The sequence below is a fragment of the Lissotriton helveticus genome, chromosome 3_1 (genome assembly GCF_964261635.1).
Source record: "Lissotriton helveticus chromosome 3_1, aLisHel1.1, whole genome shotgun sequence".
NCBI lineage: Eukaryota > Metazoa > Chordata > Amphibia > Caudata > Salamandridae > Lissotriton > Lissotriton helveticus.
Window position 1 is genome coordinate 845,425,870 of NC_136061.1, and position 14,257 is coordinate 845,440,126.

A 14,257-nucleotide genomic window follows, 5' to 3' on the forward strand; every position below is an offset into this window, starting at 1 on the left:
TAAACGACGCCGATTTCCTGCATATTCTGACGTGATTTCAGGTGAGGTTTTTTTTTGGGGGGGGGGGGGGGGAGACCCCCCCCAGGCCTCCCTTTTTTAATTTGTACCTTTACCACATATGCCTTTACTACATACCTCGTAGTAAAGGTATGCATGGTAAAGGCTTTCGTGGTAACCACGCATGCGTTGTAATGCATGCGTGGTTAATATATTCGTGGAAACGGCCGCTTTGTAGTGGCCGTTTCCCTACATAAAGTAGTTACATATTTACACTATAAAAGGTGCAACATGCCCCCAAGTGCCATTAAAACAATATGAAATAGAGACAAAAAAAGTAATATTCAGGATGCATACATGCAATAATAGTGACAATATATATATATATTCAGACTGGAGCACTTTATGCTGTGTGCTAGACACGTTTACTTTCTCGGTATTAACCATTCGCTTAAAAATGGATGATAAAATAAACCTGTGTTTTCAAAGGGAATTAAGATTACAATCGGTGCAAACCACAATAACATAAAATCATCCTTTAATGTGGCTAGAATACATATACAGCACCGTATACATATATACACATGTGTTTACGTTATCAGTGACCTCGTGACCATGTCATGTGAGAGCCCAGAAGCAATACATTAAGAAGTTAAATAGTTGTCTAGCGAGAAATAACTGCTTTACCTCGGTGCTCTTCCGGGTCTGGGGGTTTTCAGGACATGTGTTTTTTACCTATACCAGGAAGAGGCATGCTGTACAAACCCTCTTCAAAGCACAAATATACAAGAGTATACATATTAGAGAAGTATCCTCTTGGGATCAGAGCTGGTGCACACCATCATCAGTAAGAGATCCAGTTTGGACTTCGCCACCAAACCACACAAATCTGCGTCCTACAATGACACCTCTTGTGCGCACTCACACGCACACACATTCACCGTGAAGGATATGAAAGAGCTCTTTCTCTTGGGATTAACCTTCAAATTCAAGCTACTCAGAGCCATCTCTCCAGATTAATCTCAAATGTACACATTTCAGCTGTGGGTCTCAGCCAGGGCTTTTTCTTTGTGAATAGGCCCCAGATGACACGTTTCACAGACGTTGATCTCCAGATGAATCATTAATGCACAGTTGGCAAATGGAGTCCTTAGAAAGGGCTTTCTTCTCTTGCGATTAGTTTCTTTTCTCACGTGTTTCGCAGATTAGAAAACGCTCTCTCAAGATTAGTGTCCTAACAGAAATTTCAATACTCTTCTTCAATGTTACATTTTACCATTAGTCTCTAAATGCACAATTAAACATGGACATTTCGTGAGGGCTCGGTGGAGTGTGCTCCACCACACCCGCTTTATCGGTTTAATAGCTATCTCTGTCCTTATACCAATCCTGAGGCAGGAGTGACGCAGCAGAATACTGGTTTGGTTCCAGCTTAGCCTTTACCCCAGAGCGCCCTTTCACACACATCCAGTCATTTAGATTGTATACTCTGGCTTCTTTGGTCACAACATGGACATAAGGACAACTTTGTAAAACAAGCATTTGCAATGCAATAGGTCTTGCAATTGCGAGATTTTTAGCTATTGGCATTGTAAATGTCAATGCCTTTTTAAAAAAGAAATATTTTTATTAACGTAAACAAAAGAAAAAGCATCAGGTGACATACATCTCTTTCACAGTGATCAATTAAACATTTCCATGTATCAGAATGCGTTTAGGATGACAGTAAGGGTCACTGGGACTCCGACGCTACTGTTTCTTCGCCAACATTCGGTGGAGTACATATATCCCCTCTGTAACCATTCCAAGCTCCCCAAATCTCCCCCCATTTCCGGGGGCGGCCCCTGGCAATGTACACCGATCGTTCCCTGAACATGCACCAGTCAAGATCTTCCATCCATTTCCCAATCTGCGGTACCGGACCGGCACCCCACATCTGAGCTTTGTTACGCTTGGCTATCATACACGCCAGGGTCTCCCACTGCTTCCCGCGTGAATTCAGATCAGTTGGCTCCCAGGCATTTAATGTACAACGTCGGGTCTCTACTGCCAATTCCACCCCCAGTGCTTCTCGGATTTTCTCGTGAATCTTGACCCAATATTCCTGTATTGCCACACAATGCCACAAAACATACATGGACGTCCCAATCTCCCCACATCCCCTCCTACATTCCCCGCTTTCCACCAAACCCATATGTACCAACCGTGGACCTGTAATGTAGGTTCTGTGTAGAATCTTCAATTGCACCAGTCTGAGTCGCATATGGATGGCTACTACTTTCGGGGAGGAAACCGCCTCTCTCCAATCTTCATCGTCCAAAACTAGGCCATCTGCGCCCCACTGCTCCCTTCCAATCACCAGGGGGTCGCTCATGTGGTGGATCAGTTTTTTATATATCAATGAAATAGTTTTGGTTGGAAGAATACCATCCAGTACCCAGTCCTCTAGTGGGGAAGCCTCCGGGAGTTCAGTGTCCCCAGGAATATTTGGAGCAGGGCGTGTCTGACCTGCAGGTATCGGAAACGCTCGCACTCCTGCATCTGGTGTCTTTCCTGTTAGGCGGCAAATGTAAGTAACCCATCCTTCCCCCACATGTCCTTTATTTGCGAGATCCCAATGATGTCCCATCTATCAAAGCCCTTCGTTTTCCACAAGCTACCCATCCTCTCCGTGCTCCACAGTGGGGTCGCCATAGTAAGTCTCCCTTCCCACTGAAGACATCGATTAGCAGCATGCCATACATGAATCGCATCAGCCGCCGGCCCGACGAGGGGAAACCGACCGTTTCTAGCATACAGTGCCCTAGTGAAATCTCGCCCAGGCATCTGACCGCGGTCCATCGCATATCCAGGGTCCAAGGGAGACCCATAAATAGTGTGATTTATTGCCGCCAGCTGGGAAGCCCAATAGTACTTCCGGAGGTCCGGTAAACCGATCCCTCCGTCGTACCAGGGAAGAGTAAGCTTGGAGAAAGCAATACGGGGTCTGCCCTCCCAGAGAAGCTGTTTCTGGAGGGACTCTATATCTTTGAAATACGAGGGGGGCACCGGATCCATTGTGTTTTGGAGCGCATACAGGAAGCGGGGGAGAGCCATCATTTTAAAATAACACCGCACGAGCCAACAAAGAGAGCGGTAGTGATTTCCACCTCGCCACATCTCTTTGGAACTTGGCCAGTGGGGGCTCCAGGTTTTTTTCATATCTCAGTTTCGGATCTTTGGTCACAAATATGCCCAGATACCGAAAACCCACATTTTCAATCCGTAATGGGCAGGAACATGGGACGACCGGAGGGTCACCGCTAATGACAAAAAGCACCGATTTCACCCAATTAATGGCAAAACCAGAATATCTTCCAAATATGGCCAGGACGTCCTTAAAGGTTATCTAAGAGGCCCGGGGATTGGTAAGGTAGAGCAGGATGTCATCTGCCTAGAGCGAGATCTGGTCTTCCCACTCGGGTGTCCAGCGCAGCCCACGAATCGACCGGTCCCAGCGGACCCATGCCGCCAGCGGCTCAAGTGCCAACGCAAATACCAGTGGGGATAGAGGACATCCCTGTCTTGTGCCTTTTCCCAAAGGGAAGTCTACGGATTTATGGTTGTTTACCACAACCCTGGCAAGGGGACTAGCGTATAAGAGACGGACCCAGTCGATGAACTCCTTGCCGATACCCATCTTCTCTAGGACTGTGAACAAGTAGGGCCATTCAACCCTATCCAAGGCCATGGTCGCATCTAATGACAACAGGACTGCTGGTTCATGTATGCTCGACGTGCCACCCAGAATCCCACGCAGTCTCCTCAGATTGAGGGCCGTATTCCAACGCGGCATAAAGCCAGACTGATACGGATGGACCAGGGTCGATATGACCTTGACCAGCCTGGTCGCCAACAGTTTAGCCAACACCTTAGGTTCAGCATTGAGTAGTGAGATCGGCAGATAAGAAGAGCACACCGTTTTGGGCTTGCCGTCTTTGTGAATAACAACGATGTTCGCTACACGTTGGTCATATTGGAGCTGCTCCATTTCTCTACTTTCGACGAACATGGCATGGAGAAACGGTGCTAGTTTATTCGCATTAAGTTTATAGAGCTCTATGGGGATTCCGTGCGGGCCAGAGGCCTTCTCAGAGTGGACACCCCTAATAGCCTGCGCCACCTTGTCATCCGTGAGGGGGGAGTTCAGATACTTCATGTCCTCCTCCGAGAGGCTGGGGATTGGGATATCATGTATCATAGCCGCATTTTCAGCCTCTGTATAGGTGCCCGCCGACTGATACACTAGGTTATAGTACGCAGAGAACTCATCTGCGATCTGTTGCGGGTCTGTCACCAATCCAGATTCCACTGTCTGCAGTTCCAGCACCAACCGTGATGCCCACACCCCTTTCTCCAACCATGCTATCAATTTTCCTGCCTTATCGCCATGTTCATAGACCCTACTCTGAGTGTCAGCGATCTGAACTTTGGCCTTATCCCTAGCCAGACTCCTATATTCATCTCGGAGAAGTTTCAGTTGATGCAACCCCCCCGGGCCGGCATCCCTCGAGACCTCCTCCTCCAGTGCTATCAGTTCTGCCTCTACTCTATCCACTTCAGCTCGAGCCTTTCTCCTCTTCCCCGATACCAACGACAACACCTCGCCTCTGATGACCGCCTTGTATGCCTCCCACAGGGACCGCACCGACGCAACCGTTCCTACGTTTTCCTGGAAATACCGGTCCGTCATTTGTACCACCTCCTTCTTGGTATCGGGGTCCTTTAAGTGCCAAGCGTTGATAGGGGCGATCCTGCCCACATCTCTCTGACCCACTACCACAGTGAGCCAGACCGGGGAGTGATCGGAAATCCCTCTACCCAAGTGTCGCACCTATCGAAGCCATGCCGGCACCAAAACATAATCTATTCTAGAGAAGGAGTGATGTGCACAGAGGCGTGTGGCGTGTGTATAATGCACTCCACCTGGGTTCCTCAGTCTCCACCGGTCAACAAGACCGGTGGTTTCTACAATGTCCGACAACCACCTCTGAGACGGTGTCAGTGTTCGGGCCGGGTGTCTGTCTATTTCACCATCCATCACTGCATTAAAATCCCCCCACTACCAGCAGCCCCACAGGCAAGGATAAAAACATTTTGCACAGGTTCCGGAATGTGTCGGACTGCAGACCCGGCGGAACATACACCGACAGAAACATCACAGTTTTACCCTTCCACAACCCTGAAATGCCAATGTATCTGCCAATCTTGTCCGCCCATGTGGCCTGAACAATCAGCAGGAAGGAGTTCCTAACCACGATATCCACCCCCTTGAGACCCTGTGGTGAATCCAGCATGCACCACCAACTTGTAGCCTCCCCTGCATAGGGCCATACAACGGTGCCAATCAGGTGTGTTTCCTGCAACAGCACCACATCCGGGGAATGCCTCCTGATCATCTGACTAACCATCCCCCTTTTAATCTGGTCTTCTAGAACATTCACGTTCCAACTAAGCGCCGTTATCCCCAGACCCTGTCTACCAATAGACATAGTGATGGTAAATCATGTCGAGGTCACCTGATGCTAGTAAAAAACAAGAAAACGTTGCCAGCCAATTCACCAATAATAATGCACATAATAACATCTCAATTGCAAGAAAACCCCAAACTTCAACCCCCCTCCCCCACCCTGCACCGCTGCATGTAGCTTACGCTTAACCCCAACTAGCAGTGTGCCTGTCGCCCCCACACTTATCTACAGCCAACTAAAGGTAGAAAACAGAGAGAGGGCCCGGACGAACCCGCCAACTCCACTGTCCCCCGCCCCGCCAACACTACAATGTTCCAGGTCAAATTATGATAAAATCTATACTGGGGCTACAGATCTGACAGACTGTGACAAGCCCAGCCCACCCCCTACTCACTACATCACATAATTACACCCTACGAACATCATTATGTCCGGGACTATTGTTCATCTGCGTCCTCTCGATCTCGCCTCTCCGCCTCCGCTGCATGGATACTGGCCAGCCAGTCCGCCGCCACCTCAGGGTTGTCGAAGAACCAGGCCTTACCATTGAGTTCCACCCGAAGCCGAGCCGGAAACATCATGGCATACTTTAGTCCTTTGTACCTCAGTTTCTTCTTCACCGACAAGAAACTCTGACGCGGTCTTTGCACCATTTGGGTAAAGTCTGGGAAGAAAGAGAGAGCAGCCTTCTCAAACTTCAAGGGGGGGGCCCAGCTCGCGCCGCCTGTAAAATCACATCTCGGTCACGAAAGTTGAGGACCCTGGCAATCATCGGTCGAGAGGGGTGCCCCCGGCCTGGGTCTTCCGCCGGGGACTCTGTGTGCATGTTCTATCGTGAAAAAATTGCAAAGGCCTTTGGGTTTGAGGTGGTTTAGGACTATATTTTCAACAAAGAGATCCAGTGTTTGCCCTTCAGATTTCTCGGGCACCCCAAGAATACGGACGTTGTTCCGCCTAGCCCTGCCTTCGTAATCGTCCAGCTTGCGAGCCGCGATTACGCCTGAAGCCTTAAGGTCCCTCACCTCCTGTTGCAACTGATTCACATCGTCTATTAAACTGGCCTTCTTGACTTCTAGTGTCTTTACCTTCTCGTTGGCCTTTGTGAGGTCCCCCGCAGCAGCCCCATCTCAATCAGGACTGTGTCAAGCTTATTGTCCATGGTTTCCATCTTCTGGCCCAGGGTTGCTTGGACCCCAGTGATAGCGGCCATTAGGTATGTCAGCGTCGGTTCCGTGGGGGCAGTAACCACCTCCTCGCTCCCGGGGACCCCTTTGGGATGGTGTAGCGGTCCAACCGGTTTGATTGAATGTTCCTGGATCCCTTAGAGGACCAGGGCAGGGGCTTTTCCACATCAGGTTTCGTCGCCATGTCTCCGCCCTTACCCCCTGGGCCGGACCAGGTCGTGGTCCACTCCCGATGTCAGCGCCTCCGATCGGCTGTCCGCCTCCGATCGGCTGTCCGCCTCCACCGTCCACAGATCGAATATATGCAGTCTTGACGTCCCCCAAACACTGATAGGTCATGTCCGGTCATCCGCCCAGGGCCGGGTGCGACAGCCTTTACCACTCCCGGGGACCGAGCGGCAGTCCGAAAGTTATGCTCTCTTCCCAGTGTGGCTCTCTTCCCAGTGTGGCACCACCGAACACCCCATCCACACATAGCTTGTGCGAGCTGGACACCTCACAGACAGTCCCTCACGACCCTCTCAATGTTGTTGACTACCTTCGTATGTCGCAGTAGTCCCCCCCATGGTGTGCCACTGCTCAGCCGATATCCACCTCAGTGCCCTCCTGTGAGGCCAGAGACTGCGTCCCGAACACACGGGTCACCCCTCCACCAGATAAGTCTGTCTGCACCACGTGAGCGACACCACCAGGGGGGACCCCGCAAACGTCTCCGGTTCTATTTGAATTGCTGGCTGCGCACGTTGCCTGAGGGGGGCGCCCACAGGATGGGCCAGGCAGGCCTGAAACCTAGTGGGCCACGAATGCTTCCTCTTACTCCTGTGGCCCACCGGTGCACCAAAGCCTCCTCCACTCACCACAGATAGTCTCACCCAGGGCCCCTTTTATCAATCAGGCACAGCGGCGACGCCTGCACTTCTCCTCCACTGCAGGACAAACTCGTTCCCCCACTGGCTGCCAGGAGTCCTCCGGGAAATATCACCTCCGTGGCCGGGCCGGCGGCAGGCGCTCCGCAGCTCCCGCGCCATGTATTCCAGGGCAGACACGGTCCCGAGCAGCCCCCGCTATGCGCAGATCTTGACGGGCTGGGGCATCGGGAGCGCCCCCACTCCCTTCATTCGCCCGTACCGCCACAGTATCAGGGGCGCGTCCCCTCAATGAGCCCGGAGGGCGTGCTCCCACGCCGCCAGGCAGACCGGCGAAAGTTCGGTCGCGTCCCCGGGTGTTGACACACTTGTAACTGGGCACTCAGGCACGCGAGGCCCCGGCTTTCACGCCGGACCAGGCCTCACTCCTCAGGTCGACGTAGCTTCACCCCCCCCCAGCCACGGATCCGATCCGCGGAAGCAGCATTAGGCGTCGCTTCCGTTCCGCAGTCAGGGAGTAGGGTACGGGCCAGGATAAAAGGGCAGGGAACGGTGGCCGGCGGAGCCGATTCCCTACGCGGACATCTTGGTCACCGGTCAGGCTCCTCATAATGCCTTTTATTTATGTGTTTAAAAATCCTGAAAAAAGGCATTGTCATTTACAATACCAATAGGTCAAAGTTTTTAAAATGCCAGACCTATTCCATTGCAAACGCTTGTTGTTTACAAACGCCCCATGCTGCGCTTTCACGTTAATAGAGGCCATGCCCTTTTCTTTAGAAGCCCATAAAATACTACAGGAGTATGACCCATAAACCACGTTGGGATCTGGGTAGAAGATTAGAATAAACAAACAATAGTCCAACTGGTATTGCTGTAGAGACAATTAGACATGTATGCGAAAAACATTACTTGAACGAAGACAAGGAGACTCAATTTGTTTTGAACCGTGCTCATGGCATCGTATAATTAAAGAAAAGTAAGTAACACAGTTGTAGCAGCACTGTACATAAAAGAATTACAAAACAACCCGAATTGGACTTGATGCCAAGTATGGCAGGTGACACAAAGTGGCGACGCAATTGACAATTGTGAACAGCGTGGACAGCGCAAGGTGTGAAAGTGTATGAATATATACAGTGAGTCAAGAGAACAATGTGGCTCAAGGTAAATTACAATGCAGTAGTTTTTGATTGAAAGGAATAATTCAGATGAGCCACAATGGGGGTTGCGCCATTTATTGCGCTGAGTGGTCGACGGCGTTTCGATCCTCGTGACTTGGTATCATCTTCAGGACCGGGTTGCACTTGATACACGGTGCTGGTGCTGTAATGGGGAAAAGCTAATGTTCGGCGATCTGGTCCGGCGAAAAGACATCCGGAGGTTACCTGGCTTCAGTAGAGAATCCACCTCGGGGGGTAAGTCATTCGTGCACGGGATCCAATGTGTCCCCGGAGAGCTTGGCGGATGAAAATCTCAATTAGACCGAAACCTCGAGCTGAATTAAGCAGCGTAGATTCGCCACGTTCGTGTGCAGAGTGCCGTGGTTTGTACCAGGTAACCACCGGACGTCTTTTCGCCGGACCAGATCGCCGAACATTAGCTTTTCCCCATTACAGCACCAGCACCGTGTATCAAGTGCAACCCGGTCCTGAAGATGATCCCAAGTCACGAGGATCGAAACGTCGTCTACCACTCAGCGCAATAAATGGCGCAGCCCCCATTGTGGCTCATCTGAATTATTCCTTTCAATCAAAAACTACTGCATTGTGATTTACCTTGAGCCACATTGTTCTCTTGACTCACTGTATATATTCATACACTTTCACACCTTGCGCCGTCCACGCTGTTCACAATTGTCACTTGCGTCGCCACTTTATGTGTCACCTGCACATACTTAGCACCAAGTCCAATTCGGGTTGTTTTGTTATTCATTCATGAACAGTGCTGCTACAGCTGTGTTACTTACTTTTCTTTAATTATACGATGCCATGAGCACGGTTCAAAACAAATTGAGTCTCCTTGCCTTCGTTCAAGTAATGTTTTTTGCATACATGTCTAATTGTCTCTACAGTAATACCAGTTGGGATATTGTTTGTTTATTCTTTTCTTCAGAAGAGCAGTGTCTAAAGAAAGGTCCGCTGCTGCTAATAAAGTGAAACCGCGGTATGGGGTGCTTTTACCAAAAAAGTGTTTGTCAACTTGACAAACAAATGCTTTTTTATGGAAAAGCGCCCGTGTGAGCGTGCATGACGCGCTGAATGTTGCAGGAAAGAAGGTCGTGCCTGAAGTAGGAGAAACGCATTAATGAAGCACAAGTTACTACTAAGAGACATTAGTTAGTGATAGATTCCTTACCTTAGAATATCCCCAGGCGTCAGACTGGATCGGGAAAATTTTGCTTAGCATTACCCTTGCACGTCATTGGGTGGCGTCCTGCGGCTCTGCGTCTGTCGCTGGAGGCGTATGCGCAGAGATGACGTAACGGAGACTACTTAGGCGCAACCCATGCGCGCTGGTGTCAGTTCTGTACACGACATTCCGCGCCAGGAACGCACAGCCATGCAAGTTACTGACTACTGGTGCAATGAAAACTAGGGCCCTGAAAGGGATGAACTTAACCCTAGCAATCAGTTCGCAGAACAGGGAGAAGGGGAGGGGCGGTAGGGAATTTATCACTAACTAACGCCAAGTAGGTATAAATGTTAGAAAAGCATTTCTCATGATGTTCCACCATGGGGTGGTCGCTAGTCGGGTCCCGCTTATGAAAAGAAAAGGTCCCCGTTACGAGAAAAATACCAGACTAAAACTTCATCTGATTTGGAACAAACGATAAAAGAGTTGCATGTTATAGACTACTGTGAAAGAATAGCTTCTAGACCCCCATTTTTTGATGCAATTTCCCCCTTAACCGTAACTTTCCTCTCTTCATATTCTTCACCATAAGTGGATATTCTTTGATGTGTGGACTCTAGCATTAAATTCTGTGGGGTGTCACAATGGCTATAAGTAAAAAATGGAGGAATGGAATTGTTCCGGAATCTCCGAGGGTGGGGTTGAATGGACGGCTACAAGATTGGTGCTTTTTCTCTACACTTGTTGCAGAAAGTCTATCTGTGCAACCTCTCTGCATAAATGTGGGATTAGCGGACCAGATTTATATTATACATTGTGAAGGAATAAGCTCCTGGATGCCAGAATCGTGTAGGGGAGACAGTGACCAACACACATAAGAGTGGATATTTCCTTTAACCCCTGGGAAACCAACCTTTGCTGTAGCAGAATTACAATAGTCTCCCGCTGAGCACAGCAGTTTAACAAAAAGGTACACCAAGTGGAGTCTGCCATTTTGTACAATATCATACGATTTAATTGGCCTTTAATAGTTGTAGTCAACATTACAAAAGAGTGTGCAAAAGGAACAAGGGCACTCTAGAATGTTAATTGGTTTGTGAATAATGCTGCCCTAACCCAACAAGAGATGTGGGTTCTGGGATGAGGTTAGATGACCACAGAATTGCAATATTGCTCCTATGGATGTAATACAGCCTGGCCGACCGCCGACCCCCCCCCCCCCCAACCATTTGTCGCAGCCACGGTGGTGGCCACTCCTACACCAGTGCCACGACCGGGAACGGATAGCCCCTCCACCTCCAAACGTCACCCTCCCAGGCGGACTTCAGAAAGAAACTCAAGACCTGACTTTTTGACAATGACATGGCACCCTCAGCACCCAGATATCCTTAGGGTGATAGTGCTATGCTTTACGATGGACTAATTGACTTTTAGAGCATCCGATTTTGGAACTAGGGAAACTAGTTCTAATTTCTGGCTCGGCTTGACATTCAGCATATCACGTGAGCTCCCCATGCCTTAAAAACATGTGTAACATATTCTGGTGCTAATGTAAAACACTCATGTCCTCAGGCCAGGTTCACGCTAGATAAATCCGTAAAAACAAACACAAAAAAACACAGGCGGAGGGGGCTATACCTGGGCACCCAACTGCGCCCATAACGGCCCTCTGGATTGTAACTTAACTTCATCCAGCTGTAGCGTTTCTGGAGACAGTGGTAGAGGAGCTCCAATCGCCAGAAGGCCCAATGGCATTTTTTTTGTGACTAGCTTGAATGATCCATCATTTAATAGCATGGCGAGGTAATTCTGCCATGAGACAGAAGTGCGGAAAGGCAATACCGCACAGATAAGCCCTCAAATTCAGCAATCATTCTGCTCCGTGAGAGTTCAGTATACCTATGGTGCAGTGTTTACAGGTTGTGTGACTTGCTAAATTAAGCTTGATGCAACCAGTGATGTATGTAGAGGGATGTCTGCCTACTTGAGGTACAGAATTCGAAGAGCGCAATACTGACAATGTGAGTCTGTACTATACAATAGCAATTACGTATTTGCAGCTGTTTCTTACTCATTATACACATACTAATAAAAGTAAAATGTTGACAGTCCATCTGCACACCTGCCTACATTAGCGCACTGTTTACAGACTCCGTCTGGCTACAGGAGGCACATATTGGCACATATTGCAAACACTGCTGAGTATACGACACAATGGGCACACTAGTTTAATGTAACACTATAAAACCCGTGGCTGCCTACATGAACCAAACAAAATGAGAGCCTAACCCTGGCCGGCAAGAAGCATGGCACAATGTGGAGGATTTACACTGCCCCTGTGTATAGCTGCACTAAGCACAAGCTTACAATAATTCAGTGTTTACACGAAGCCAGTCTGAGTGACTACACTGAGCACACAACTTTAAGATTACAGAGCATACAATCTCCGTGTGTGCCTCCCTACATGCAGCACAATACAAACCGCACAAAGGCTGCAGCCGGAGACAGCAGACAGACGCTTCTGATAGAAAGTGTGTGTTTGCAGTGTCGTCTTGCTCCACTGAGCACCTAATAAAAACAACAGTGTTTACAGTGTGTGTGCTCTGCTGAACGAAGCACCATACAAATAACGCACCGCTTACCTGGCTGCCCTAAGCCTAAGCACATTTAAAGCAAGTGTTTACACTTTGTGTTGCTGCCCACACGAAGCACAACATAGTACAATGCTCACAACATGAGGCTAACGACACCACGGCACACACAATACAAATAGCATCGTAGCTCAGAGTGTGCTTTGTCATTCACTTTGTTTTTTTGTAGTTGGATATATCGCAAACTCTTTCAGAAGGTATTGGAGCGCTTTAAATGGGCTCATTCATTTTTTGTTATTTAGGCACAGAGAAATTGGGCAATTTGCCTAGAATCACAGGATGTTGAACCAACGCTGGCACTCAACCCTGGTTTCCAAGTTCCAAAGTCAGCAGCTCTGGCTGTTACACCACATCATCTACCACCTTCCTATCTCCGTCTTGTCTACTTTTGCTTTCCTGCTTTCTCTCGATCTTTGACAATTTCTGCCCTTCTCTTCACTGTCTTCCATTACTTCTTCTCCCTCACGCCCTCCGTCTGCATCTCTACCACTCAGCCTCTCTCCCCTACCTTTCCTCCTCACTTGATTTACTTTTCTTGTTCCCATATTTTTGTTATTCTTCTCCACTCTGCAGTCTCACCTTTCCTTTTGTCTCATACATATTGCTCTCCTTGCTCAATCCATGTTGTTACTGTCCTGCCATGTCTATTCTCCCTTCCTTTTGTCATTTTGGCCCAGAATGAACGTTTTTCATTGTAATGTTTAATAAACAAAAATGTTTTGGGTTGTAAAAAACGTTTTCTTTTTCTCATTTTGTTGGGTTACGTTTATTTTTTTTATTTCGTTTTGTGGTGAACAGGAGTCCCCTCACAGTTTTTAAGATGACAAGGTGGCAGTGGGCACCTGTGGCTCGTCTGTCTGCTGCTGGAGACAAAGGTAGAGCCTCCTAGATGGCCACCTCGCGTAATCTGTCTCCCAGCACAGCCCCTTACACCCCAACCCCAGGTAACATTAGTGCAAGCTGTGACACTCAAAAAGAGTACAGCCACTGCCAGTGGCCTCATGTCACGCTGAGAGACTAGGGACTGGAGAAAACCCATGACATTCTGTGCCTGCTCAGTTTGGCCCATTGCCCTACTGTGCAAGACAATGAGACAGCCATTTGCTGTAATTAGTTAGAACGAGCTCCAATCTTCACTCTAAGGCTACAGAAGCCTCTAAGGTCAATCACGAGCGGCCAAGCCAGCCCAGGAAAACGTGACTTTATCTACAGCTGAAAAAAACAGCCACCAGCTGTCCTTTGCTCTATCCAACACTGTTAACACAAAAGGCTTCCGGTATAAATTTTGGTAGCAGGGGGGTTGGAGAGGAGAATAACTGGAGTATATCCTCCCTATAAGTTATGTTCCACAAAAAATACTCCAATATGATTTCACCAGGATTGAATACCTGGTGATGTGTAATCTGCAACGTTGAACAGGAATACACCTTGAGTGGTGGCAGAGAATGTAAGATTAGCCACTCAAGAAAATAGGGCCATGCTAATCATTCATGTCTGTGTTTTAGGAGGAAAAAACACTATTTCTTTTTAATTACCCTCACACACCCTAGTGGTGTCATGCTTCATCATCGGATCACCCCGACACCTAAAAGTCAGGGTGGGCTCAACCACAGCGTTGGGTAGCTCTTAGAATAGATGAAGGAAGGGGGGCTTAAAGATTAAAAAACCTCAGTCAGACCCCTGGTTTCCCTTTA

The 14,257-nt window shown here is 48.6% G+C and overlaps 1 protein-coding gene across 4 annotated transcripts in view; it reads right to left on the reverse strand.

Moving 5' to 3' along the window:
- The window catches only part of KIAA0319L (KIAA0319 like), a 907,721-nt gene that overhangs the window by 764,862 nt on the left and 128,602 nt on the right, over positions 1–14,257 (reverse strand). The window lies entirely within an intron of this gene.